Source organism: Heliangelus exortis, chromosome Z, assembly GCF_036169615.1.
Source record: "Heliangelus exortis chromosome Z, bHelExo1.hap1, whole genome shotgun sequence".
In the NCBI taxonomy this organism is placed as follows: domain Eukaryota; kingdom Metazoa; phylum Chordata; class Aves; order Apodiformes; family Trochilidae; genus Heliangelus; species Heliangelus exortis.
This window is the reverse complement of record NC_092454.1, coordinates 30,192,000-30,216,085: the sequence shown is the minus strand read 5'-3', so window position 1 is coordinate 30,216,085 and position 24,086 is coordinate 30,192,000. Positions and strand designations below refer to the sequence as shown.

Here is a 24,086-nt window from a genome sequence, read left to right as displayed (position 1 = left end):
AGCATTAGGTGTGAGAATACCTGACCTGAATATAGAGTATTTCTTTCACAGCATGGTTACCTAGCCAACATAGTATGAAGTAAAATGCCTTAAAGAAAACACATGTAAGTGAGAGGAAGGAGGGATGGGAAGATGCACCAAGCATGAACATGTCCTTGCACGGATCTTGAAAGCCAACAGCAAGCCTCAGTTTCTGAAGGAACAGCTTGCTCTCCCCACTAGCAAAAGCTTTTGTGTAGCTGCCTTTATACTGCTTAAGAAGCTATGACTTAGTGTGTATCTCATGTCCCTCCTCTTTTAAGAATAAGTTCTATTCAACGCAATTATTTATTTTACTCAAACCCTTTTATCAGGGACACAAATCTACTTGCACAATAAACTTCAAGTAAAATTTTGGTCCACTAATGTAAATAAAAAAAAAATAATTGGTGATGTCACAGTTATGATCAAAGTCAGACAGCTATCTCCAGAATCACGGATTTGCCCTGAAATGTTATCTCAAAGTCTGCCAAATGGGAAAGGGACAGCTGTTTTCTTTGTAAAAATCTCCACACTCCAAGGAATCTAAATACGGGATGGTGCTAAAATGAAAGACCTACTAGCTTTACATTTGTAACATTTAAAAGGTTTTCCCCTCCATTTTGTATCTTTAATCAAAGGTTATAAATGTTTAAGTGGTGGCAGTTGCCATGGAAATATGCAGACCAAGATGTCTCTGAGGGAACCTCAAAGCGAGTGCTGTGTAATGACAGGGTCACATTAGCACCTTTGACTCCTAAAGCCCAGTTTATGCATAGAAATTAGTACAGCTGACTTACCAGGCACCTTCCACAGACAAACATTAACTACTCCTGCTCAACTGATTTTCTGCTGCACTCACGCCTACCCCTGGACATACTTCCAGGCATATTTTTCTTCATACAGCAGAAAATAGATCTCCAATGTGTTCAGCCTCCTCAGCAAACACTAAGCAGAAATCAGAGAGTGCAAATGCCATCAGACACTTCATCTGATCAAAAGTATCATTTCATAATCAGTTGAGAAATTTCTTTTTCCCAAGCAATAGATACAATAAATCTCCATCTTGATAAAGGCTTTTTTTTTTTTTCTGTGAAGAAAAACAGATGCAGACATGCAGCAACAGGAACTCATGCTCATAAAAGCCAACAATTAAATTAGTCAGCAGAATACAGGGTCTGACTAATGGTCACCTTTTCCCCTGGTGGCTGTCGGCATTAATGCAGGAAAAAATTCTTTAAAACGTTTGTGGTATTCCTAGATATCAGATGTACCATTTTATGTTCAGTGAATTTATGCCACAGAAGCAGTTGATTTCAGAGCAGATGTTAGCAGTCTTTTTTTGTTTGTTTGTTCCTTACAAAAAATAAAGTAAAATAAAATCCAAATAGGCAAATTCAACCACTGGAGAAGGGCTCCCTAACAGAACCTTAATTCTGTGAGCAACTAATAATTTTACCTATAAAGCACAGTTAATTTACACAGTCATATGTGTTTGTACAAAATATGTCACACAAGCTCTGCCACTAAAATAATTTGTCCCTTAGACATATAAAATATGGGATTCAAGATACATTTATTTATTTGAAGACAATACTATTTCTTAAATAGAATGGTATTTCAGTACTATCTACTCTCATTGAAACTAGCTAGTCAAATGTTTTAAACAATATTATGTGAAAGTGTTCATATGGGTTAAGGGTTTGTTTATTTAATTTCTGGGGAGATAGAATTGCAGAGAGAAAAAGCTCTTTAAGCCTGTGAAAATGTCTGTCTTACATACTTATCACACAATCCCTCACAGCTAAATCCTGTGCAAAAGAGGTGAAATGAAAGGGCCATTATATGTCTCACTTACCTAGCAGATAATCAGGATGACCTTTAAAAGGCCATTTATCAATTTCTGTGACACTTGGAGTAAGAAAGAGTCACATCCAACTGAACAGTAAAACTTCAATAGTGCCATGCATTTAAACAGGTAAGTGCAGCTTTCCAAAGAAGAAAAAGACAGCCAATTCTCTCACCTAATTAAGACTAGGCTATAACAGGTTTAAAAAAATGCAATTCTTACTCCAGAAGGAAAGATGGCTTTTAGTGGACTTTTTTCTCATTTTGGTTTAGAGGGGGGGGTCCGCAAGGCAGGATATTAGATCTGTCAAAGGTATTTCTTTTCTTTGCACCTACATTTCTGGTGGATGACTATTTTTCTGACAAATGGACCATTGGGTAGGGTACATCTGCAGCCAAACAGGGAAAAGGATGTGTGTGTACACATATGCTTTTTCCACAAATCCTTAGTAATTATGCAATTGCCGAGTGAAAACAGGGATGCATAATTTCTTGCCTCTGGCCATTTTAAGCATTTTTCCTTGAAAGAAATAACAGAAATGTCAGAGAGGAAAAAAGCTTTAAGTACAACATTGCTGCAGCAGGCTTCTGCATGCTAAATGTCAAATTAAAACATTACTGTTACTACAGCCACTATTTTTAACTTTTGTTGTTGTTGTTTCTTCAGACATCAGGACACTATGCTTGCGCAGGGCCCCCCTTCTACACACATGCATTTGGGGATATGGGAATACACCCAACCTCAGCTATCCTCTATCCACACAAATCTGCAAGAAAGGTGAGGGCCCTGACTACTATCTTCTGTAGGCAGAACACTCCTCTGTTTGTAAATACATTGCAGATCATAATTACCATACTCAGATTAAATACAGATGTACACACAGAAATATCTCGCAGCCCACATCAAACTGTCTGGCAAATATTGCAGAACCTACCAAGAACATCCAAGATGGGATTTACAGGGAAGGACGATAAATATTTCCTAAGATTAGGTTGAGGAAAAATGGACTGTTCAAAAGCTTACTTTTATTCCCCTCACTTTCCCAATTATATCAGCTGGTCGAATGAAAGGTACAGCCTCTTTCCACAAACCGTCTTCTTGTGAGAAGAATATAATCTGGTTTCACTTAACGGCAAGTGAAACGGCTTGTTCTAACAAATGGGAATTTATTTCTTAAATGTGATTTAATAAATGGGTTCTGAATAAATTCAAGCGTAACTGGATGAGGTAAAAGCACAGAGAAACAGATCTGTAAAATATATCAGTACTTAAAAATTACTGTAACTCCAGAGAACACACCAGCGTTACCCAAGTGCATATAGCACTCCAAAATACCACAATGAACAGAAAATTTACTTTTTATTACTGTCACAAGAGACAGCTTGCAAACTGGCAAGTTAATATAATGCACTTCACTGAGATAAAATTACACACAAATTGTGTCCTCACACAAACTTTGACCAACCTATTTTATGATGATCAATGTAAGAAACAGCTAGCTCCTTCTGAACTATTTCAAACTAGTTTAATTACAACAATTCTGAGCAAAGCCAAGCACAACCTCAACACCTGAGTAAAGACAAATTCATAGGACACTTTATTTAGATAAAGCTACACTGTCTCATCCTCCCCAAAATGTATCCAGCTTAGACTGAGAGAGAACTAAAATACAAAGCCAAAAACTTTCACATCTGTAAGTCTCTTCCCTACACCCTGCATTGTTTTTCTAGTAACAACCAACCACAACACACTATCTCTTTCAGTGGATATGAGAATAAAGACATTGTTTAAAAAAAAAAAAAAGCCTCAATTCTACTATTCTTCTTACTGTAAACACAATGAAAGTTCACAGACCATTGTTTATAAAAAGAAAAACAACCGACCAACATGAAAAAAATGCAAAAAACCTCAGAATGACAGAGAATATACCTATATAACACAACCATTTAGGGCATGAAGAATATTGGATGAAGGAGGAAAAAATTCAGCAGAAACTCAGTTAATGCCAGGCCTTGAAAATTACACTTGAACAAAGCAAGAACTACAATAAGTTGGTTCTTTGGGGTTTTTTTTTCCCCCCTTTTCCTTCCTCCCTGGCATTTGCAATGCATGCAAATCTGTCCAAGCACTGGAAAATACCAGCCTCCCCACTCTGTCTCACCTTGCTGCAGTTGTGATAAATCTGCCTCAGCTTCCAGACACCAGATGGTCTCTCCTGCGCACCAGCAAAGAGCTAATAGAAGTTTGCAGAAGCTTCTACCCTCTCCTGCCTGCTTTGCCAGCAGAAATGCCTGTCTTAAACTTTCCCCTGCTTTGCATATCCTCTTCTGTCTCCGAGCTCAGCTGAGTAACCAGATGCATTAAGGACGTCACAATTTCCTAGTATCCTAATTCCATACATTTGAAAGAAGTGCTCAGTCCTGTACAAATCTGCTCGGCAGACGCAGCTGTGCAGAGGAACACACAAATCAATCTCTGCACAATGTACCATCACCTGTTCTCTCAAGCCCACGTGGTAGCACAGCACCAAAAGCACTGGGGAGGAAACAGGAGAAATGTTACCTGCCTGTCCTTGCAACAAGGTACTGATTTTGCAGCACAGTGTTCAATCCTCTTTGGTCTGCCTCATATATAGGCCAATACTAATTTAAGAGGATCAATGCAGAAAACGCCTGGTGGATTAAGGGTGCACTGCTGTACATGAACAGAGAGAAACAGAAATAGGTAAAAGAGAAGGCAAAGATTAAAAACAGCTATTACTTCTCAATGACTAAAGAGCTCATTCTAAACCTGAAACACGCACTCCACTGCCCTTAGAAAAGTTCCTTGTCTGCTGTCATCCATAGTCCAAGTTTGCATTAATTTGCCGCTTTTATTGATACACTGGTTTGTTTTCCCCTGAGACACTGTAAGAACATACTCTTAAAGTAAAGTCCCCCTTAAAGCAAAGTCTGCCATTTGATGCTTTAAAACACTTGTCAAAATTCTGAGTCGAAGAACTAAAAACAACATGAATGTCCCCTCACTGAAAAAAGTTGTCTTCTCTCTCTCCCTCCCTCATACCATCTCATGAGAAAGCAGTACTGAAAAAAAGTGTTGCATTATTTACTCATGCAACTTGCAGAAATGCATTCACATACCCAGAAGCTTGGTGCAGCGCCGCTTGGGAATCAGCAAAGAGAAGTGTGGCTCCTGGACACCCAAGATTATCACATGCAGAGCTCAACACCCTGCTTACTACAGGCACTAGCCTTGCTCATAATGAAGACAGGCTGCAGCAATACCTCCAGCTGAAGAGCTGAGCAGCCCTTTGAATTCCTGGAACTTTACTGGTAGATAAAACACAGAACATAGAAGCCTTTTGGGCAGAACATAATTACATGAAAGATCTCATTAATCCACTTCCAGACAGCAAAACCTGCAACAACTTCCCCAGCCAAAATGATGGGGGCACATTAGCCTGAACTGAGGTACTACTTTTTGTTTGTAATTTATCAGTTGTAGAAACACAAGAAGTAATTTTCTTTCCATTCGTTAATTTATTCAAGAAACAAAGACAAAACACTCATATCAGACTGAGAACAGCTAAGCCAGCTTCCACCCAGCCTGTTACAGCTATCTCAACACTGTTAACTCTACAAACAGCAGCTGCTGCAGCGCTTCAGAGTTTACAAGCTCTCTTAGTACACAAGCAGCTGCTTGCCACAATGGAAAAAGAAAAAGAAAAAGAAAAAAAAAAAGCAACTCTGCAGACACATCATCTTCCCAAAACTCAAGACTCCAGTAGCACAGGTAGGACCTTCCTCACTCTTTTTGATACATTTACACCTATCTGCCTAGATGCTTCAGCCCAAGACTATGCAAAGGCAGATGAAGGCAGCCTGATTTCTGCTTTATCATCAGAGAAGTTACCATTTAGATGAGAGGAGGGGAAAAGCTTCATGGAAAGAAAAAACTAAAACCAGACAAAAGACTTCCTAACTCCTTAATTATTATACAACCTCCCCACTAGGCACACCTTTCTTCATCTAACTAAACAGCACACTGCAGCTGAGTATTAGGGAAAACAAAGAAAACACCGTAACCGTTTAATATTACCACAATAATAAATCCTCATTTTAAATGTCAAATAAAGTAATTTATATACAGGTGTAAAAAACCCCAACCTGTAAAGGGTAACTCAGGGACATTTATGACCTGCTTTGCTGCTTCTTGTTGTCACCTTTAAGTCTCCCTCCTGACTGTCATGGACATTACTGTTTCATATATTTTTTTAACATAAAAACACTGAAAAAGCTCTCAGTGATGTCTATAAGTAAAAAAAAACGTAGTGGGAAGCATCCATTAATTAATGGATCCAAATTTTTTTTCCACAGAAAATAAAGCCTCAAACAAAACATTTGAGGAATTCAGAAATACCATAAAATCTTGAAGCATTTCTATAATCGTTCCTTCCAGTTCTTTAAATAAGTGTCCCACTTTGGATTATCCTTAGAAGCAGAGTAAGGCACAACCATCTACCTATTTGTTCAACATCTTTTGTGAACCAGGTGGCATTTAAGTACTAGATCAAGTGAAAGCAGCTCAGATCAAGAGTTCATTTTGCCATGACGGAAAGAGACTTCCACTTACTTCACTGCAAGAAAACATCTGAGAAAACATTTAACACCGTAATGTTCGTTCAGTATTCACAGCTTTAGATGGGTAGGAGAGAGCATAAAGCATGAAGCAGAATGAGCACAGTGCAGTCTCCAACTCCACGTGACCCTGGGCAGCTCACAAATCCTCTCCAGAGGACCCCAGTTTCTCCCCCAGTAAGAGGCTGCACAAAGAGGCCAACTCTGAAGCTCAGCTGCTCAGGCCAGTGAGGTATGTGCCATGGCATCCACATCTTCCTGCAGCATCTCTAAGCAGTATAAGGCCAGGAGCTTTTGGCAAGGCACAACAGTATCCATGCAACTGGGTTAATAAAAGGTTATAAAGTGTTTAATATAATAGCTGTTTACGTTGGGGGAGGAGAGAGGACTGAATCATAACACCAGCAAAGAGAGGGTGACACAGCACATTAAAAGAAGAAAGAAGTCTCCAGGCATACTTGTACTTACCACGTCCAGAAAAATCTATTAATCAGTCAGAGAGTTTTGAATAAATCCACTGACCTCAAAAATTGCCACTCATATGCTTCATCTTCAGTTAGAATGCCTTTTAAAACTAACAAACATCACAACAGCTATAACCTTATTTTGGCACATATCAATGCAAGGAGCTTTTGCTAGCAGACTCTATAGGAAACTCTGACCACCAAAAACTGCAAAGAATAATTGCTTTTTTGAGGGTGGAGGCCGAATTATTTGTTCTCTAAGACAAGAAATCCCAGTAGAGACAGATTTCATCCATCAATGCAGCTCGACATTTTCGCAGCTTTTTTTTTTCCCCGTTGAGCACACACGGAGAAATCTACTCCCTTGCCACTCATTTGCTTTCAGTGGAAAACAGCAATCTGCACCTCATCTCTGCTACCTGAAAGAATTACAAGTGCCCATCCACAGGCCGCTCATCCCACACAGCACAATATACTCACACGCTTCCTGCACAGCAGGGAACAAGGTACATTGTTTCATCCTACTCAAACTACTAGGTTTTCTCCATTACAATGGCCCTTTCTAACCCAGTTGGTAAATGATACTTCCATTCTATCAGAGCCTCCGCCCACACCATCCACGCAGCCCCCCAGGCAGAAGGGCTTCTTTTGGTGCACTTGCATAACTGCCTGAGCTTGCACATGTTCTAATAAAATAAGTTAACAGTTCTCTGACAAAACCTGCATATAGGTCTCCAAAAGAGAGGACGAGATCAGTACGTATTTCTGAGCCTGACGATCATAAGGCACTCAACGTTCGGCGGCTAATTACTGTATGAAATTAATCTAAAAAAAAAAAAAAAAAAGGGAGGGGGGAGGGAGGGAACTTGCTATTATATTGATTTCCAGAGCCTATTAGAAATACTTGGGTGTCAAAGACTTAAAGGAAGTGTTTCACATTTTTCAGCTGAAGGATGTTCGTGCAAGACGTAGGTGATAATAAGAAATGAGGTAAGAGGAAGGCAGAAAAATGTTTCCGCGTGAAACGAGAGTAGACATGAAAAAGCCCTTCAACCTGAAAATCTGTCAGGTTCCCTCACAAATCAGGGCAGGAACAAGGGTCCATTCCCCTCCCTGCTAATGGCAGTCACACAACAAAAACGAGCTGAAACAATAAAATTACAATCACTGCATTTACCCACTCACGCCTTCTCTATTGAACACTCGTTACGGCGTGTCTTCGTTCACGCAGAAAACACCCCACACTTCCACAGAGCAGTGAAGAAGACCTCTTATAACTAGCAGGAGAGCAGACATGAGATAAGCAGCTCCTATGTCACTTCACCCATTCCCTGCAAACCCAGCACGACTGTGCAGACCCGATTCAAACACTCCTGACAGTTTAAATATAAAACAGCATATAATAAGCCTTCGAAACATATGCAGCCAGTTTCCCACCAGCAAGCACCCAGCGCAGCGCCCTGTTACTCGCTGAGTAAGGGAGCGCTGTTCACATCAGACAGCGGTGTTCCCTGAAGTGCCCAGACACATTAATGGCAACCCGGGCTGCCACAGAGAACGACAGGGCCATTTCCCGGCTGGGTGAAACCGCGCCGCATCCCCAGGAGGTGCCTCCAGCCGCGGCAGGTGTACCGGAGGCCGGCAGCAGGGGCCCGGGCGCTGGCGCGCCCGCCGCCCCGGGGACGCCTCAGGAGGAGCCGCCGCGGGCACCGAGTGAGCTGCCGCCGGAGACGAGGCTCGGGGGTGGTGGGAGAAAAATCACATCTATAAAACTGCCAGCCCCGCTCATTTGCTGCGAGAAGCTCCTGCTCTCCGCCCCACTCCGGCCGCGTCGCCGGCGGAGGCTGCCAGCGCCCGCGCCGGGTTCTACCTCGCTGCCGCCCGCGTCCCCTCCTCGGAGCCGGGGGCCGGGTTCGGTCCCTCCGGGCGGGAGGCCCGATTCCGCAGGTGAGCCGACACCTCCCGCACGCCTCCCCGCCGCGGTGCACACTCTCGCCCCGCCAGCTCCCGCACCCACCTCGGCGGGAGGAGGCACAGCCACAGGCTCGCTCCAGCGGCGGCCGCTCTGCCTCCGCCACCACCACCAGGGCCGCCGCCTCGTCCAGCACCGGGCGGCGCGCAGCCCGCCCCGCCCGGCGCCCCTACCTGCGGGGGTCCGCGAAAGCTCACTCCGCCTCGGCGCCTTCCCCGCGGCAGAACGGGCCGGTGCAGCCCCCTCCTCCCCGCGCCGGCGGCAGCAGGGTGAGGGCGAGGGCGGCGGCGGGAGGAGGAGCCGGTGCCCGTGTGTAACAAGTTTGGGTAGCCCCGCAGTATGGCGGCGGGGGGCGGGCGCGCAGAGCCGCCGTGCCCGCCCGGAGCAGGGCTGCCGCTGCGCGGCGCCGGGGGGCGGACCCGCTCCCTGCTCGCCGGGGGACCCTGGGGTCTGCTGCCCGTGCACCGACGAGGGTCGCCCGGGGGACTGCTCCGCCCTCTTTTCAATAAACTCGCTTTTTTTCACTTCCTCCCTACCTCAGCGCATCCCCGTGAACGGCATCATCTCTGCAGAGACTGGCCGGGTAGGGCAACGGTTTGATGATGACGGCTCGATGACACCCCCGGTCTAATGATTTCGGTCTTTGTGGCTCTAAAAGGTTTTTGAGGTACATCTGCCCAAAGAAGATGCGATGCCGCCGCAATTTAATTAGATTGTGCAACACCCTCGCCATCTCCTCACACCTGGTGCTGGTTGTCACATTTCCATGCTCCAGCTCCCACTCCTGATCTGTCTCGTTTCGGGAAGCATGACCATAGCACAAATCACATCTGAGATGCAGACTCTTTGCACCACAGAAATATGAATTATTTATACTGAAAGTAAATGTTACTGGAATTACTGTATCTTAAAGTGTAGATGATTGCTTGGTTAACATTAAAGGAAAAGTAGCTTGGCAGAAAAATGAAAATAGGTCACTGATCTCACCCAGGATGCTTCTGCTAAGTAATCGATGATTTATGGATCACCACCATGTCTGTGCATGCCTGTGGTGACTGTTCTGATGAATGACATGAACCAACATATGGGTGGCTGGGTTTTTTTATTGCTGTCGAACAGGTGATATCCAATGTGATTTGATTGCAGGAGCTCAGTTAACAGGAGTCATTTAAGCAAGACTGGACATAATATTTAGACTATTGGCATTTGCTCTACTGGCTGACCTTCCCATTGCAGCATTACACAATATGTAGGTATTGTTACAATAAGGTGAGAGTCGATTTATAATATCTATAATTCACACTAGCCATAGATGAGAAATACTGTCAATCTTGAGATTACTAAGGAAATAGAACCTCATAAAAACCATAGAGTCATGACTATAACCTCAGGAGAAGAAACTTTACATGTGAGGCAAGACCTGGCCTTGCTGATCATTTCAGAGTACTTCAAACTATAGAGTTTGAAGGAGGATACTAATACAGGCAGTGAGCAGTTTGTTATTGTGTGGAAAACACTGGGAAGTCCACTTCCTCTCCATTTTATTTTCAAAATGGTGATTTAAGTTAAAGTGCCTTAATGTTGGGCCACCAGAGACCATCACTTCACTAACATCCAATAGGGTCACATACCATCAGAACAGTAGGTAAGTTGCATGCAGAGCCAAGTAGTCACACCCAGCTCTGGGAGGGACCACCTATTGGGTGCATGAGCTGAGATCTCAGCACCTGCAGGTAAGGGGTAAACCACTCTTGACAATTTACCTGTGCCTGTGAGGGACCTGAAAAAGATCAAAAGCTGAACCCATGCCAGAAAATCCCTAGTGCAAATACGGTAGCAGGATAAAATATCCGTATTGTATTTTATTTGGGGAATTGATGTAATTTATATCCTCAGACGGATAAGATGCATCTCTTCTGGGACTGGCTGCTGGTATTAAAATACCAACAAAACCTTTCGATCTTAGACAAGACTTTAAGCATCTCTTGAGGGATATATCTATTAAATTATATTTCAAGAGAAGAAGCAGAGATACTTTTTTAATCTCTTCTGCATTGTATGAATTCTAGGTTAGGGCAGTTCTGATGAATGATGTGGGAGCATTGATAATAGAGAATGCAGAGAAGGCAGAGTTGCTGAATACCTTCTTTGCTTCAGTCTTTACTTCTAAAACCATCCATTGTGAACTCCAGTCCCAGGATACGAGAGAAAGCCTGGAGGAAGGAGGACTCCCCATTGGTCAGTGAAAACTGGGTTAGAGATCAGTTATGCAAATTGTATATATGCAGGTCCATGGGCCCTGATGGGATGCACCCAAGTGTGTTGAGAGAGCTGGCTGATTACACTCTATCATTTTTGAGAGATTATGGCAAACAGTAGAGGTGCCTTAGGACTGCAGGAAAACCAGTGTCAATTCATTCTTCAAAAAGGGCAAGAAGGAAGATCCCGGCAATTACAGACCAGTCACCCTCACCTCCGTCCCTGGAAAAATGATGGAGTGGCTCATTCTGGAGGTCATCTCTAAGGACACGGAAGAGAAGAGAGAATGAATGGAGGGTAAAAGAATGAAGAGTTGAGTTGAATGAATGTAACTGTTTGAACAAGCCTACTCAAAGTCAAAGTATCAAGCTATACTGTTTTATTGCTGTATTGCTATGATAGAATTAGGTTTTAGATTGTTTTAGATCATTTGCCACGTGAGGAGTAGTCAGCATGGATTTACCAAGAGGAAATAATTCTTGACTGATCTGATAGCCTTCTATGACATTGTGACTGGGTAGTGCAGGGAGACCAGTTGATGTAATCTACCTTGACCAAAAGCAAGGCTTTTGACACAGTCTCCCATAACATCCTTGTGAGCAAGCTCAGGAAATGTGGGATACACAAATCTGCAGTGGGATGGATTAAGAACTGGCTACACAGCAGAGCACAAAGAGTGATGATCAGTGGCGAAGAGCCCAGCTGGAGACCTGTAACTAGTGGTGTCCTCCAGGGATCAGGTCTGGGTCCAGTCCTGTTCAACATCTTTATCAACGACCTTGAAGATGGGACCATGTCTTCTCAGCAAGTTTGCTGAAGACACAAATCTGGGAGAACTGCCTCATTCACCTGAAGGCTGTGTGACCATTCAGCAGGATTTGGAGAGACTGGAGAGCCAGGCCAAGAGGAACCTAATAGGATTCAACAAAAACAAGTGCAGAGTCCTGCATCTGGGAAGGAATAACAAAATGCACCAGTACAGGTTAGGAGGTGATCTCTTAGAGAGGAGCCCCATGGAGAAGGACCTTCGAGTCCTGTTGGACAAAAAGTTATCCATGGGACAGCAATGTGCCCTTATGGCCAAGAAGACAAATAGTATCCTGGGGTGCATTAAGAAGAGTGCCCACCAGATCAAGGGAGGTCCTCCTCTCCCTCTGCTCTGCCCCAATGAGATGTCACTGGTATTGCATCCAGTTCTGGGCTCCCCAGCTCAAGAGGGACAGGGATTTTCCTGAGAGAGTACAACAGAGGGCTACAAGGATGATTAAGGGACTGCAATACCTGCCTTATGAAGAAAGGCTGAGAGACCAGGGGCTTCTCAGTTGGAGAGGAGAAGATTGAGAGGCTAACTAATGGATATAAATATATGAGGGCTGGGCATCAAGAAGGAAGGGACAACCTCTTTTCACTTGTGTCCTGTGATAGGATGGGGGTCAGTGGATTCAAGATAGAACACAGGAAGTTTCACCTCAACATGAGGAAGAATTTCTTTACTGTAAGGGTTACACAGCCCTGGAACAGGCTTCCCAGAGAGGTTATGGAATCTCTGCTCTGGGGAATTTCGAGACCCTTTTGGATGTGTTTCTGAGCGACTTGCCCTGGTTTTGGTCATTCTCTGGAATGGGTTGGACTTGATGATCTTCAGAAGTCCCTTCCAACTCTTGATACTCTATGATTCTGTGATTCTTAGCGTAGTGTAGGAACAGCAGAGGGTTTTTTTCAGTTTTTTTTTTTGTGGTCTGCATAATCTTCCAAAACCCCAGGGCAGCACAAAGGAACTGGTGAAAAAGCCAGAACCAAGAAAAAAATTCCATTTCTCCTGCTGTCTCTATCCAGGTTAGTTTTTGTGACATTTTGAAATTGTTAGTCTGTATAGCATAGTTTTCAATATCCACTCTCAGTAGAACCTGTGGGATATTTCAGACTGAAAGGTCAGAGGTGAAACAGGGAACTGATACTTGGACCTTCTCAAATATGAGATTCACAGTCACACTGAGGATCTTTCAAGTAAAATGTGTTACCAGCAGGGATTTCTTGAGGAAAAAGAAAATGCCCTAATAATAACCTTGTTTGGAATACATAGCAAGTAGCATAAATCATACTACTGTATACTCCTATCAGTTCTCCTTTTAAGTGACATCTATCACACTATTTAAAAACGTGGCCTCTGAGCCAGGATGAACACAAATTTGGGAGGTTCTCCAGAGGTCTGTAGCATTAGGGTGGATTGTATGTGAACTAGTGGTGTAGGCCTAGAGATATCAGTCCTTGCAGTAATGATAAAGGAACATGTTGTGCTAAAAATTATGATGATTTTCAGATACCATTTGTATTGGATCGCTGTGGCAATGCGATCTTATAATGAACAACTGTTAATACATGTCCAAAGCAACTTCGTGGTGCATATTCCAAAGACATGCATGAAACACACTTTTAAAAACCTCGACTGTAAGGATAGTAAAGTATAGTCTGCAAAAGTACACATAACATATCCTCTGAAGCAATAATATATGAAGACTGCTTCAGTTGCATTATAAGCAGTTCAGAAATCATGTTGAGGGATGAATTTTAAGCCTAGGCAAGCTGTATCAAATCTGTGCCAGGAAAAAAAAACCCAAAAAACCAAGCAAGAAATGGTAAAGAAAGCTATAACTGTTACCTTAAGTCCTTAACTAAACTCAGGGAAAAATTAAGCTGCTGGGTACAAGATACCAGGGGAGAGCAGGGAAAGAGAAGAAGATTGAAGCTGGCCCTGAAGATGAGGGCAGGTCAGTCCAAGAGTGAGTGAGTGAACAGGTGGTAGGTATTCAGTAAGTTGGTGAAAAGGGCAGTGAATGTGCCCAGAGGTTTGCAGCCCAATATATAATGCAATGAATAGGTCACTAGCAAAGTACGTGAGAGAATGAATGGAGGAGAGGATAAAAGAATAAAGAGTTGGGTTGAATGAATATAACTGTTTGAACAAGCCTACTCAAAGTATCAAGCTCTACTGTTTTATTGCTGTATTGCTATGATAGAATGAGTTTTTAGATCATTTTAGATCATTTGCCACACAATATGTGTTCTTGAAAACAAACCCTCTTCAACTAAAGGCCTTGGGAAAACAGCATGATAAAAACGCAGATTTTAAATGCATTTTATAGTCATGATCATAAAAACAGTTTTGGAAACCTTAATATAGAAAATTAAGAACACAAAAGGCACTTAGAGGCACTGTACAATATATTAATATTGATCAACATTATTAAACTGCTAAAACTGACATAGAACTAAAATTATTTGCAGAGTAGGAAAACACTTTAACTCTTTATCCTAGCTAGGAATATGATACACAACAGCTCAAAGTGATTCATGCAAGATTGTGCAAGTAAGTCCATGGCAGAATCAGATGCTTAAAATCTTGACTTTTTACTTCCTGATGTTTGCCACCAGCCAGAGAAAATGCACTGACTTTACTTTTCAATTTATAGAGACAATGTGACTAAATTGTAATAGTCAAGGGGCTGCCTCCTTTTTTTGCTTTGGTCTGAAGGCTTGGTATGTCATTATGGATAAACATGGTATTTATGGACAGAATACATTTCAAAACTTTAAAACTGTCCCTCTGTTTAGTATGTGTCTATTTGTATGTCTAAGACAGAAGAAGAGGGAGCTAAGTAGGTGCTGCACAGACATCTGCATTTAGATTGCATAATACATTGAAGTGCATGGGTGACGTGCATTCTTTTATTCTATTTGTACTGCTTAATTTGGAATAATAGATTTAGTAGGCAGAAATAGCTGGGCATGGACATAAGACAACTCGTAGCCCAGCTTCTATTAAATCTCACTACAAAGCCTGTTAAAAGGTTTGCTAGAGGGATGAGGGACAAGGTGAATTTAGGGAATTATGAGAAAAGTTGTAGAAATTCCCTTCATTCTGGTTCTGTGTAATAGTTTATATTTTACAGTGAGAACTCCTTAGCAAATTACATTTTTGACATGCTTTGTTATTAGGCAAAATATCAACTGCTCAACCAAATATTTTATGTTAATAGTTTTGACTTATCAATGTCCAAACTTGGAACCTATAATTCTTAACCAAGTAGTTAAGTTACATGCAGGGATACAAAATCAAAAATCTAACTTCTTAAGTTCTAACTTCTTAAGTTCTTAAACTTCTAACTTCTTCCTTTTCATAGGAAGCTAGCATGGAAAGACAATCAAGGAATGATAAATGAATGATAAAAGACCCTCTATCTTCTTTACATAGGTGAAGAAATGCTTGGGACGGTGGAGCAGCCACAACATGTTTATTAATGAGAAAAATAATAATAAAAAAGGTATCAGCAGTGCCTGCCTCAAGGGACAGTGAGGTAACATTAATAATGTAGTACATGAAAATAATGAAGGAACTGAAACTCCATATATTGTTTTTCACCTCCTGAATACAATTTGGAATTGTATTTCCAAAAAGATCAACGTTAATGAAAAATTTTAAATGGCATCATCACCAGTCACAGGGATTACTTTTGACTACATGTTTTTCAGACAAGTCAGTATCAAACTATTGATGTGGGTGGGCTAAGTGTGAAACCAGAGAGGTAACAATGGTAATGCGGGAAAAACAAATATAGGTTTGACAGTAATGGATCAAGATATTTATAAACTTTAAACTATGCTTGCAGCCTTCTTATATGAATTCCACATTTTTATAGCCTGCACTATTATAATACCTTATGACTTTTTCAAGTTTTGCATGATTGTGTTTATAGGCTAGTAATTTCATATCACACTTTACAAACATTAATTAAGAAACAGAATTATAAGGGATTTGTCTGGTGACAAACTTGATTGTAAAAGTTCTATAGACCTTTCTCCTTTATGTAGTGAGTTAAGAGTATGCCTTTTTATCATTCAGCACAGCATCTTAATCCAATTTCTTTCCACAAATGACAGTTTACCTGGAAAGGATCCCAAGACTGGTAAAATTCTTTCGTTTGTACCAATACCTGTAACTTCAGTTGCATCACCCAGCCAAAACCTGTAGACTACAGGCTGGGACCTTGATTAGAAAATAATAGTAATTTAAAACAATGTATTTTCTAGTTGCTGCTGGTTTTGTACTGAACATCTTCATGCACAAGCCAATTAATCTTTGTCACACTCAAACAACCACAAATGCACAAAACAAGAAGTCAGAAGTGGAAACATACTGCGAATAAAAGGTGAAATCAGACTCATCTCCATTCTTGCCCTCATCTTTTTTTTCCAGTACGAGTTATATTTTTGTTTTATTTTTTTGTTTTTGTTTTGGTTTTGTGCTGGTTTCCCATGTCCTTTTCACTCCAAAAACTTGATGTGACTTGCCACTTGCTCTAATAAGCACCCCTTTGCCGAAGCTTAACCAGGTCATGATTCCCCAGTGTCATGTTAGAGGCACATTTCTTTCCTGCCCTACGGAAGGATTTTCCTTTCACCGGCTGCTCCTATTAGGTTTCTTTTGTTTCATCTGGAGAACAAAAGTAAAGGATCCAGTTGCCTCACCGTTAGAAATTAAACAAAAGGGCACAGAGTACAGCAAAGATGGGATTTTCTGAGCTGATATGAGCAATTTGCAACTAACAAAACCCTCTTGGGACACAGCCTTCTGTTCCAGAGAATAATATGAAGGCAAACAAAAGATAGGTTGGAAGGCACCAAGGACAGTCTTTGACAAGAGACTTATAAAGACATAAAGGATCACTTGAACCTTGAAAAAAAATTGTAACACTTTATAGCTTTTCTATGTCTAGTATAACAATCTAAGTGAGCACAAGTGCACAGTATCAAAATGCACATCTGTAACTCTCTGTCCCCTGGAAAGACAAAACATACAAAGACTGACGATTACTGCATTTAGTGTGTGCTGAGCATCACAGCTATTTGCAAAAGATACCTTTTAGCTGTCTAGAACATCACACCACTTAAAAGTTCTTTATTCGTATTTCTGTAGAACTCCCAGATCACGCAGAGAATTTATGAGAAAAAACCAAACAAACCAAAAACCAAACAAAACCAACCCTAAAACCCCCAAACAACGTGGGAAAAGAAAAAAAAAATAATTTTATTGTAGAGCAAGTTGGGATATTTTTTTTTAAATATAATCCTGGAAGTAAAAAATTCTCCATTGGTTATCATCAAAACCATTTACAAGGAAATTGTTTCAGTTATTCTGATTGAATTCCTATTTTGTGCTTAAAATTATCAAGACCTCCTCAACCAAAAGCATAATCTTTTCTGAGGGACTTCTTATTTTGAATTTTAATTATTTTTTTAATTAAGAATTAAAAAAAAATTAAATCCCTGTTTACAAATGAAGTAATTTGACTAACCCTTTGTCTGGGAAAAATTTCTTCCTAATTTTTTGGTTCTATGTCACTAAGACTTTAAAATCAAGGAAACTTTTGTAAGGCAAGAAAGGAGGTATCCAAAATTCTTAGTATCCTCCAGAGTAATACAATTTGAATTATAGCAAATAGTGAAAGTAAAAGTCTGTTGGTCAATCACATTTACTTCTCACAATTTCATGACAGTGGGACACAACTACATAGCAGATTACATTAGAGATACAGAATATGATCACTTAGCACATCACCATCCATCAGCTGGGCTGTGGTAACTCCTATATATATGCCAAGAATGGCAAAGCTGTTAGGTAAAACCTGTTAGGTCTGATTTTGGTTCAACATTCTCCATCACTTTTAAGTGGCACTAAAGTGGGCTGTTAGTCAAAGAGCTGGTTCTGACTTCCTTCTGCATCTTTCTCCCAGCACCTTTCTTGTGTTGGAACTAACATGTGGAAGGCTGTGTGACATCTCAGATGAAGGAACTGAATCTGGTTGAAAACCTCTTTGGTTTCCAGTTGAACCAATCCCATTACCTACTGTGCTGGGAACACAGAGCTGCTGCAGGGTCCTTGCTGTCATGGAGGAGGATGTGGGAAGGATCATGGGAGGGGTGTACTGCACCTTTGGGCTTCTTAAGTGGATAAATCTGGAACGTCATTAAACGTCATTATTGAGGTATCCTAATTCTTTTAAATTCTTCTCTTAGCTATAACCACTTCAGGAAAGTGGTTAAACACAAAGCAGTGGCGATGTAATATTTACTCTTTATTTGGTTATTTTTTTAAATTTCTAAATCTTTTAGCTTAACAGAGATTGTGAAGAGAGTTATGATTAATGGGGTCAAATTGAGTTGGCAGCCAATCATCAGTGGTGTCCCTCAGGACTCAGTTTTGGGGCCAGTCTTGTTTAATATATTCATCAATGATCTGGACAAAGGGATCAAGTGCACTCTCAGTATGTTTGGAGATGACAATAAATTGGGTGGGAGTGTTGATCTTCTTGAGAGTAGGAAGGCTCTACATAGGGACCTGGACAGGCTGGACTGGTTGGCCATAGCTGTTGTCTGAGGTCCAATAAAGCCAATTGCCTGGTCCTGCATTTTGGTCACAGCAACCCCAGGAAATGCTACTGGCTTGGGGAGGAGTGGCTGGAAAGCTCCTCAGCAGAAGAGGACCTAGTGGTGTTGGCATACAGCTGGCTTAGCATGAGCCAGCAAGGTGCCCAGGTGGCTCAGAAAGCTAACAGCATCCTGACTTGTATCAGGAATAGTGTGGCCAGCAGAAGCAGGGAAATGATTGTGCCTCGGTACTCAGAACTGGTGAGGATGCACCTTGAGTCTGGTGTGCAGTTCTGGACCCTCACTTCAAGAAGGACATTGAGGTGCTGGAACATACCCAGAGGAGAGCTACCAAGCTGGTGAGGGGCCCAGAGAATAAATCATACAAGGAGTGGCTGAGGGAACTTTGGAGAAGGTGGAAATGAGATCTCATTGCCCTCTACAACTACCTGAAAGAAGGTTGCAGGGAGGTGGGTGTTGACCTCTTCTCCCAAGTGAAAAATGAGGAGTAGAAGAAATGGTCTGAACTTGCACCAGGGGAGGTTTAGATTAGGAGAGGTTTAGATTAGATATTAGGAAGAATTTCTTTACTGACAGAATGGTCAGGTACTGGAACAGCCTGCCCAGAGAGGTGGTTGAGTCACTGTCCCTGGATGTATTTAAGAAATGTATAAATGTGGCACTTCAGGGCATTTTTTTTTTTTTTTTTTTTGCTTATTGTGGGTGTGTATAGCTAGATCTTAAAATTTCTTGACAATTCTGTGATTGAGATAAGAAAAAGGATAAGAAAAATATCAACTAAAGAATCATGAAGGACATTTGATAATCATGGTTGGTTTGTCTTTATGCATGAAAATAGGTAGAGAAAGAGAAGTCTAGGAGAAAGAATCTTTGCCAAGAAATACCCAAGAAAGATTTTAAAAGGTAGAGAAAAAAGATCAGAGGAAAACATTAAAAAAATATAATGACTCATCTGGACCTGTTACTTTTATGCTCCTCACATATAAAATACATTTTTGCACTGAGATAAAGAGAAAGATAAGAAATATTCTGTAATAGGAGCAATAAAGAAAATTCACATGCAGGCTTCCTAGGGTTTTGAAGTTGTTTTCAAGGCCTGCTGTTTCTGGTTATTGTATCTGTCTTCAGTGTTAGGGCATGCCTGGAGTTTCTACCTTCTGGGACTTGTTATGTGATATGCCTAGGGGCAGGCATTTTTAACCAATGCTTTTTAAAATCACTGGTAGTCTGCTTGCATGGTGTATTCAGTCTGTTTCTATTGTGTACACTCTTTTATTGAAAAATAAGTACACGATGCTACAACAAAGGATAAGAAAATGGTATTTATTGCTTCCAGTGCCCACTTTTCCTTTGATATTACAGCTGAACAAACAACTCAATCAAAGACTGTTTGAATGGATATTAGGGATCAGTATCATATCACTCCCTTACAGTCACTGTCACGCTTTCTACAGATCCTTCTGCCTTTTGTCTGCATTAAGTCTTATCATTTTGAAGCAAGATATGTGCAGCCCTAGAGCCCCTGTCTGGCTCTCCCTTACCTGGTCCAGAGCCCAACCTCATTTTTTTGACAGTGATTTAGTCACTTGGAAACCTTTTTATATCCAACAGCCAAGGAAAGCTGGTAGCATGAAATTATTAAGTAATATGAAACAATGGAAAAGCAAGCACCATCAAAATACTTGTTCACGATTTTCTGTGTGAAGCAAAGCAAAAAAACCCAGCTAAACAGAAATCTAAACACATTAAGGTACCTGCTATTTTTTCAGGAATAACAGATACTTTCAGAAATGTTAATTGGTGGGTCTTCCAGAGCCTAACAAAGATCCAAACAGCAGGCTTGGATTGACAATTTGAACAGCAAATTATCAGCAGTAAGAGCTCAGGAAGAGTCCTGACTAAGAGTGGACCAAAAAGAGAAGCCACATTATCTCCAACCTCAATGCAATGGACGGGTGACATAATATTCACTCCTACCATATTTTCACTAAAGTTTCATGAAATCTAATTCTTCAACATGTGAAACAATGGGATAGTCAGCTGCTGCCCCATGAGATTTTAAGTCTACTAAAACAACTTCAGGGGCAATAACTATCTTTTTTAGTGTCCTTATTGAGTCTTGATCAGTTATATTGGTTCCAATGAAATGGAGAAGGCAAACAGCAGTATTGTCCGAGACCCATTTCTGGCCCTTGTAATGGCATTTGCTAATTTCTTTGGAAGGGGAAGAACTTACTCTTTGTGATCTACTGTGTAGTAGGCTGGCCAAAAATTCCTGTAGGATGGTGTCATCTGCTCCCAGCTCTCTGATCATCCACGAGATCTGATTAGGGGACAGCACAAGACAATGTGACCCTGCTATGTTGGGCCCTGCAGGTGCAAAGGAGACTCCTCTGCCCCTTGGTGTCTTTGCCTCATTTTCTCAGAGTTTCTCAGGACATCACAGCTGTTTTTCCCTTCTCCTGGGGCACCAGCAGTATGCTGCCAGCCCAGCTCTGCAACACACCAGAGCAAGATGAGCAACATCCTGTTCTCATGCTGAGGAACAAAGTCTCGGAGGAGGTTTCTTCAACTCAGGCAAAAGTTACAGATGTGGAGCACAACCTGTTCCTCCCGGGCAACCTTCTGTCTGCTCAGCAGGATTTGCAAAAGTCTCTGCATGGGCAGCCATCTTCACCAAAGTTTTGCACAGAGAAAAGCAGTGGCATTATGTAAAATGTTCCTCTGTCCTTTTCTGGGCTTTACTGATAATTTTGACCTGGTCCCAGGCACCTTGCTATAAACAGGTGTAGTAGGGACTTCAGCAATGATTTGTATTCTAATGGCTAGCTAGAAATATACTTAGGGAAAAAGTCAAATAGTGATTAAAAACATGTATCAAAACACTGAGAATAGAAAAAAGATTTCTGTCTGCATAATTGATATTAATTTTGATGTTTCAAATGAAGGAAAATAAATTTTAAAAATTGCAAAAGAAGATTTTCCTGTGTTCTGCAGCCAGCCTTGGTGACTGAATTTCATCATGGAGCACTAAGTAACAATATTTTAAATCTGATTGGGCGCATATTCCTTGAGTTAAAAAAACAACCAAACAACCAAACCAAAAACCAAAAAACAAAACAAAAAACCACAAAACAAACAAAAAAAATGCAAAAATGAACCATTGCTATCACCAATGTATGAAGTGGGTTGACAGGAAAGCTAAAACAGCACATCCACACCTCCTGTCCCCTGACAGTTTTTGTGCAATGTATGGGCCCCTATAATTCCATCTTCCTGCTGTCCTCAGATATCCATTTGACCTTTGTGGGGCTAGATTTCTCAAATGACTGGATACAATACAGTTGCCAAGTCAATAGTATGATTATTGTATTCGCTTCATAATCTGAATGGAGGTATGAAATGGTCTCAGATTCACAAGACACCTAAATGTATCCACCAACCAGAACTAATTCACAGTATGAACTAATTAATGAGAAGTAAAAACTAGAGAAGGGAAGATAAACATGCTTTTTCACCCTTTACTGTGTATTGCTCCTTGTTCTAAGAACAACTCCAAGGGAGTTGGAGGAACTGTGATTTGCATTTCTTGGTCTTGTTTATACATGTTAAACCACTCTCCATGCTGGTTTAGTTACACCCAGTATCAACACCCATTATAAATTCAGGACTTCATGAAACAGTTTAGGAAGTGCAGAGCCTTATGTATGAGGGCTTGTGCCACAGATAACAGAACAGCTCATATGGCAGTAAGCTTCTCACTTAACTCTTTCTATTTGTATATTTTAAGGATTGAAGACGATTGATCATTCAGTCTCACTCTGTACCACAGAGGTCTGTGGATTTCAGCCAGGGTTTCCTGCAGCTAGTGCAAATGGTAAGGGCATGGGTTTTTTTTTTTCCATAGCACAGTATCTCATTTGAAGACAGAGTGAAGATGTCAGGATACAACTCTCTCCTCCAGGCAAAAAATGGGATACGGTGTTTTATGGTGTGGGAAGCTTGTCCAACTGGTATTCAAAGTTCTTATAGTAGCTTCTCACTGTACTGCTTTGAAGGACAGGCTGTCAGATTTTCATGATTATCTGTCTCACACAATTCACAGACCTGAAAGTTGCATATAGATGTATACAGACAAGTATACATACCCATTATGCAAGACTGCTATTCATTCATCCTACTCTCTTACTTTAAAAGTGCCAGGAAAGACAAGAAATGCTGCACTGGTATATATAGCCTTGCAAACAAAACAGGATTGCATAAAGTAAAATAAAGCAGCACAATGCTCAAGGGAATGATGGTTTGATTGTTGGTTCCCAACCAAACTGCCATGGAGCCTGTAAGTCTGAAAACTAAGCACACATGGGAATGGAACAAATCTCCTATATGCATAGTAGTTCTGCAAGAGCTGGTCTAATAGCAGCATGGCTCCAAGTGCTACCCAGCTTATTTTCAGGATCTCAGTAGCATGTGACCTGTTTAAACTGAGGGGTCATCAGCTGAGGACCAATTGACCACTTTTTTCAGGCACTTGAGAAAATCGTAGCAATTCTCATAGCCTTTCCCGTCTCTCCACCCCGGAACTTGCATTACTTCAAGGGAAAGTGTTCTCCTGCTGAAGGCAGCAATAAGCTTAGGCAGCTTAGCCCAGCCAAAGTAATTAAATTACACGTCGCAGTTGTGTTCACTGTGGTCAACTCCCTAATCCTCCATTTGTAGTGAGGCTCTCCCGAAAGCAACTGTTCTCAAACCTCAGTAGTATCAGCTCTTGCTTACTGCTAATCTTTGTAGAAATAAACCCCCATATTTTCCCTTTTAATTAATTAAAGTGTTTCACAAAGCCAAAATGTCAATGCTTTAATGATATTAGGAAGAAAAAAAACAATTTGGCTCTAGCCTCACAGATAAAAATATCAATCAGACCTGAAAGCACAGAGTTAAAGGGAGGGAGTGCTGATAACACTTCAGGCATAAAACTATCATGTGCGCCTGGTCACTCAGTGCACCCAGAAGCAAACTCATTTTCCCCAACAGAAATAATAATATGCTCATTAGCAGTTTTATGTCCTGGAACACAAAATATGGTGAGTTCTTCCCAGAGGAGAAACCTCCCTGAGCATCCCTGTGTATGAGGCTGCTGAATGTCTGGTGACAATTCAAGTGCTGCTCCTGGATGTTTCTCCTGAAGTCAGGTGTTCATTCCCAGTCTCTCCCATACACCATGGTCTCTCCTAGGTGTGGTATCTGTTTTTTGCATGGTTTGGGTTTTTTAAAAGCTGGTGCATTTCCTTAAGCAGCTAGCAACAGAGGCTTTCTGGAGTGGTCTCCCACCCCGCTGGGAGCAAGTGGTGGTCAGACTAGGGGAACAGAACACCTTGAGGCAGGAATTGTCACCACATGCTCTGTATCATGAAACAACAGAGCAAGTAATTACGCTTTTG

At 41.3% G+C, this 24,086-nt stretch overlaps 2 protein-coding genes across 6 annotated transcripts in view; both read right to left on the bottom strand.

The window, feature by feature from the left end:
- The window catches only part of SEMA4D (semaphorin 4D), a 97,443-nt gene extending 88,156 nt beyond the window's left edge, over window positions 1-9,287 (bottom strand). For 4 of the 5 annotated variants that reach the window (XM_071731427.1, XM_071731429.1, XM_071731426.1 and 1 more), the window contains exon 1: window positions 9,114-9,287. The gene's annotated coding sequence lies outside the window, so the exon portion shown is untranslated. The remainder of the gene's footprint in view (window positions 1-9,113) is intronic. The other variant, XM_071731424.1, reaches the window with a different exon arrangement.
- Window positions 9,288-11,367: 2,080 nt separating this feature from the next.
- NFIL3 (nuclear factor, interleukin 3 regulated) overlaps window positions 11,368-24,086 on the bottom strand; it is a 513,505-nt gene continuing 500,786 nt past the window's right edge. The window contains exon 2 of the transcript XR_011723391.1: window positions 11,368-11,460. The gene's annotated coding sequence lies outside the window, so the exon portion shown is untranslated. The remainder of the gene's footprint in view (window positions 11,461-24,086) is intronic.